The sequence below is a fragment of the Xiphophorus hellerii genome, chromosome 3 (genome assembly GCF_003331165.1).
Source record: "Xiphophorus hellerii strain 12219 chromosome 3, Xiphophorus_hellerii-4.1, whole genome shotgun sequence".
NCBI classification, from domain to species: domain Eukaryota; kingdom Metazoa; phylum Chordata; class Actinopteri; order Cyprinodontiformes; family Poeciliidae; genus Xiphophorus; species Xiphophorus hellerii.
Genome location: NC_045674.1, coordinates 9892296 through 9898509, shown reverse-complemented (window position 1 = coordinate 9898509; position 6214 = coordinate 9892296).

The window sequence follows — 6214 nt, the reverse complement described above, 5'->3', positions numbered from 1 at the left end:
TAGCACAAATATGTATTCCTTGCGCTTACAGTTCTGACCAATCGTGTCTTGCCTGCGAGGCGAAGGACCAATCGGCGACCAGAGGAGCAGACGCATTCGAGCCTGTTGCCAGAGCGCTGACGTCAATCGCTAATCCTCCTCCCCCTTCCTTTGTTGGGGATGTTTTCGGGTATTTCCTGTGAGAAGTCGGAAAAACAACACTGAGTAGCTGTTTTCGCCTCAAAAATTTCACATATTTCATACTAAATTTGATTTAAAAAGACCCCGTTGACGCATAAAACACAACTACATGTATGCAGTGTCTTTATATAAACCTATGCTTAATGGCGTCAACAAACAAGATAAATACATTTATAGTTTTAATTTTTTTAAGCGTCTCAGCCAATACCTGTCACAGGAAGTGTGTTTTGTCAGCATTCGTATCTATGTAGGTTAAATCTGCTATGAGGCTGAGCAACAGGCTGTTCAAACAGACTGAAAAGGCTCCATCCCCCCACAGTCACGCCTGTCTAGGTGATAAAACATCTTGCTTACACTGAAACTCTGTTTTTTGATTCTTCTTGGTAATTAATACTGTCATAGTTGTCACTTGTCATAATTTGTTAAATGTTTATAATGAGTTACTTTATGAATTTGTCAGATGATTATTACTATGTTTTCTGTCATATTGCGGTTTGAAAGCTGAGAGGCAAAGACCCAACTCAGACTCAGACAACAATGTGAAAAAGTTTCATCCATGACATAAGTTCAACTGTTTTAGACATTTTTGTGAAGATCTCATTTTCTGTTTATTCACAAATCTTTCCTAGCAAACCACTGAGACTTTCACTAAACAACTGTAGTTATACATGGATTAAATCAATTGATCCTTTCATACTTTGTGCAATACTAAGTGATTGTGGTTGTAACATGGCAGTTTGTAATTTTGGAATGATGACAACTAGAAATAAAGTCTGTCTGGTATATTTTGTTTGCTCATTTTGAGTTTACAAGTCATTGAATAACATTTTAAAGTTTATTTTTAAAATTCCAACTCTTGTTTGTCTCCTAGGATGTTGGAGGACTTTGGCTAATGGCATTACAGCTAACCTTAAAAATTTTCCAGTAGGTTTTTATGGGAGATCTAAGTCTACAGTTTATGAGACAACCAGCATGAAAGGTTATCTAATCTCCAAGTCCATGATCAAGTTAACCTTTCTTATTTGAAGAGTCTGGACTTTAAAGGGGTTATGCAACACTGTGTCAAGCAGCCAGTCCCAGCTGATGAATTGTGGGAGGGAACGCCTTGGAGCAAAGCCTTTGAAGGGGGTTGTGCCCATCAGGAGTAAGCTATCTATGGAAAGTAGGTCACTAAAAGGTTTGTACAGGTCACACATACAACATATCCGTTTCCAAATGTTGGCATGTGTTTACATGCCATACAGTACTGAAAACTGGAATTAAAGACTACTTGATTTTTTGTTTACCAGAAAACTGGAAGAATTGGGCTTTAGTCTATTGGCATGGGTCATTACAGCAGTACTCAATCTAAATGGTCACTGAATTTGAATATTCTCCGATATCTGACGCACTTAGAGAAATGGGAACGAAAGAACTGAAGCAGTTTCACATGTCCTTTTGTTGAAATACAACCAAGTAAATATTTCTCTTTTCCACAAAAAGTTCTAATTTTCTCCTCCCATCTGGCTTTGACAATGAATTTATAAATTCCTCAATTATTTTTCAGACATTCTCTTAAAATTTGATTTCATACAAATATTTTTTTCACACTTCACTCATTATTAAGCCAGTTTTCAAATCCTGACAATTCCTGGATAACTCTGGATTTCTTACTAGTTTGACCATTTTTTTTAAAGATTAATATTTTGCTCATTAGACAATACAACTGGTTTTTACAATTAAAAAAAACCCCACTGTCATCAATTGTTTTTATTGATATAGAAACCAACTTTACTGGTGATTTCATCTCAGTGAATTTTGGGTGTCACACTGACTAAGCACATTGATTTGTCAAACTATGTAAACTAAGAAAAGTTTTATTTCTTTTATTTTGATTAGGTTTGCTTCTTTCCTCTTTGTGCTAAAACCCTCCATATAAAATATAGTTTGTGAAGTAAAGTCAGAAATAATTATCCCTAAGGCAATATTTTAAAAATAAACTACCCCTTAGTTATTCTTCATAAAGTCTAATGCTTCAACATTATTATACCAATAATTTCACAAGTGACTATCGTATTTCTACTACGTTTTACTGCCCAGTGATACTATCACCGCCATCTAGTGGCAAAATATAGTACTACCAGGGCAACTTCTCAGATTTTAATGTTAGAAAAATCTAGTACTTACATGTCAATGTCAATGTCAAATTTATTTATATAGCACTTTAAAAACAGGTGTTAAACTGCACCAAAGTGCTGTACAAGAACGACAATAACACAAATTGATAAAAACAGAGTATCAAAACACTACTTCAAATAAATGCCAAAGAATAAAAATGAGTTTTGAGAAGCGATTTAAAATGATCCAGGCTGTGGGCAGATCTAATTTGGAAAGGTAAATTGTTCCATAGAATAGGAGCAACAACAGAAAAAGCCCGATCTCCTTTCCTCTTAAGTCGGGTCAGAGGAACTGTCAGTAATAGCTGATTATTTGATCGTAGGGTTCTGGACACAGACTGAAATTTTAAAAGGTCCCGAAGATAAGGGGGATCTAACCCATTTAAAACATGATAAGTTAATAAAATAATCTTAAAATCTATTCGATAAAAGACCGGCAGCCAGTGTTAAGAGGCCAGTATGGGCCTTATATGGTGACGCTTCCTGGTTCCTGTAAGAAGCCGCTGCGTTCTGGATCATTTGAAGTCGCTGCATCTGTGGTTTATCCATGCCTCTATAAAATGCATTGCAATAATCCAAACGAGATGTAATGAAGGCATGGATAAGTCCTTCAAAGTCCTTAAAATAAAAATAAGATTTAACTTTTGCTAAAATCCGCAGGTGATAAAACCTTGATTTAACGACAGAGCTAACTTGTGTATCTAGCTTTAAACAGCTATCAAAAGTAAAACCAAGATTCCTAGCAGAGGTCTGACAAAACCGAGCTAAAGAACCAAGAATCAGATCTGGATTTGTAGTGTGAAGACTTTGACCAAATAAATAAAAAACACATAAATACCACATAAATAAAATACAGCCAACTCTTTTAACGTATTTCAGAGCAGCAAATCGATTTTTCAAACACACTTTTCCGACAAAGTAAAATTCCTTAGAAGCAGGCTGTTAGATAATCACATGTAGTGGTGAAGTAGCAGGAGAGAGCAACAGTGTGTTGAACAGCATTCAGATGGTTTTGCTTCTTAAGCTGGCCTTTTACATGAAAATAAAATGAATAGATGTATGGCAACACAATAAGCAGTGGAATGACTGAGATTCATGAAAGACAATTGGTGAAAACTGGTGAAGAGGGTTCTCCAGATTCACCCAAAACAATATATCTATTTAAATTTGTCACTGCTTTCTTCATGGTTTGCTTTGTTGTGCTAGACTTTCGTGTTTTATGTGTAACATCATCTTTGCAGAAAAGTGATGAAGCACACTTACCTCCCTCTTCCTTGGGTTCTTTCTTTTATACGTTTTTACATAGAATCTTTGCCCACAAATGCCTAACACAAAAAGCATATCAGACATTTACATGATAGCAGTTCAGCTCATTCAAGTGACAGAATACACTGAACATTCTGTCAGTGCATAAGTACTTTGAATGTAGTGTAGTTGTTGAGAGAATTGGTCAAAATAATAAAAAATAAATAGAAGCTCAAACACTAATAACATGTCAAATTTTGAAACAGATGGGCTACAAGAACACACTCCTCCCTGTAATAAGAACAAGAATATGAGGCTACAAATAAGACAGGCTCACTAAAACTGGAAAATGAAAGATAAAATATTGTCTGGTCCAGTGAGTTTTGTTTTCAGCTACAATGTTCAGATAGGGTCAGAATTTCGAAAACATGGAACTCCTTTTATCAACGGTCAACGCTGATATGCTAGAGTAATGTTGAGCAGGATATTTTCTTGGCACAAATTGGTCCCCTAGAAATTGAGCAATATTAAAAACACAGTTTACTTGAGTCTTCAGATGTTGCTTCAGTACTTCCACTTAATGTTCGTTATTTATGATGGCATCTAATTTGTGAAATGCACAGTCCCTCCACAACATAATGCTGCCACTCCCATGTTTCACAGTTGGGATGGTGTTCTCAGGCTTACAAGCTTCCCCATTTTTCCTCATAGCAATGGTCATTATGGCCAAACAGTTCAAGCTGCTCATCTGTAAACAGAACCCACCCCAAGATTTTAACCAGAGATACCTAATATAGTTTAACAACTCCTGCTATTTTGAACAACCAAATTGACTAAAAGCAGCTCTGTTTAATGTAAATCTAAGTAAATGTTTATGTCAAAAGAAGACAGATTACCAGTCCATGTTTAAAAAAATCATCCATTTTGTATGACACTTCAATGTGAGTTTTGTCATTTTTAACCTTTTCTGTCCAAGAGAAAATATATTTATCTATGAAAAATTATGGTTTCAATATGTCCCACTTAATTTCCTTGTAGAAACATTGAGTCAGTACAGAAAAAGGGAAAATAATCCAACACAGTTACAGTCTTTACCAGTTCATAATCTCATTTTTTGCTTGATGTGTCATTTGATTTCCTCTGTTTGTCACATCACTGATCTGATACCGTTCCCTGAAGGTCTGGCTATCTGGAAATGAGGGGAGGAAATTTGATTAATGGATTCAGGCCGAATCAATCTGAAGTTGTAAAGCTGGCCCTGATGCTAGTGTCCAGAGATTTCTAAAAGTGGGGTTATGTAACATCATGATGTAATCTCACAAATAATTGGACATTACTGGCTTTAGTCTGTCCTGTTGTCTGTTGTGTTTATGCTCCACCTGGACAGACAAAGAGGAAATCTTATTGCAGCTCCTAATTGCATTTTCTGTCTTCTGGTTTGCTTCATCTCTTGGGTCACTGAAGAAGAAGGCACAGCTTGGGTGCTATCTGCTATTAGTGACTTTTTACAAAACCTAATTTTGCTTACAGTAAACAGTAAAACCACCCGGTAACACATTCTGGTTAGATCTACAACAAAATCTGTGCTTTTAATCTTGTTTCTTTTTGTATTTGTTAATTCAGTCAATGGTGCTATTTAACACACTTTTTTTTAGAGGCAAAAGTAGGTTTATAATTTATCTGGAGTGCCTCAGGTTTGCGATTAATTTGTATATAAAAAAATGACCTTAACTTTTTTATCTCTTTTTTTTTTACCTAAGGGACAAAATCTAAATTGAAAGACCTACATTTGTGGCAAAAACAGCTTTTATGTAATGATTGACAGAACAAAGTTTTTTTGTTTTTTTTGTAAGGCAGCATTATCACAATAAGGGTAGAGTATCAATGCCCCCTGTTGAAATTTAAGTAGTAGTACATGTTCTTCTCGATGTAAATGAGCTTACTTCCCTTTGTAATGTAATGTATTATAACTAATTTGACCTTTAAAATGAAAATCTGTGCTGAAAAAAAGTAAAATTTAAATTCAAAACCTGTTCATACATGTTTGTTTTCTCTGTATACATGCATCCAATCATTGCTTTCTTTTTTGAGGGTGTTTTACAGAGTGAATCTTATCAACAAAAAGCAGATTCATGCTTCTTCAATTAAATTGTTTTTTTCTACCATTGATTCTGTGATAGAAGTTAACAGTCTTGCAAAGGAAGCTGAGTGGCTAAATGTAAAAAAATAAAAACTAAAAAAAGTTTCCTGAACTGTATGTCTTTTGATTTGTGTCTGTAAACCACAGCTTCATGCGAAAACACACTTCATGCGGAACCGAAATGCTCTTTGTTTAAAGGTCAATCATGCTTAGTCTTTAAATGCATTTCCAAACTCAGAAATGTGCTTTTGTATCCTTTTCTGATTATATTTCACAGCTTGCAACTTTCAATCTTCCTCAAGTACCCTCCTTCTGTCAAAAGTGTATAATCACTACAGAAATATGGTTTTAGTAATTAAATAATCTTTAAGTAACCTTTATCTATACAGTATATACACAGTAAATTGCGTAATTTTAGTTTAATAGCAAACTCCTTTTGCAGCCTTAATATTTTAGAAGATTATTTTCTGTCTTTCACCTCTCTCTCTTTCTA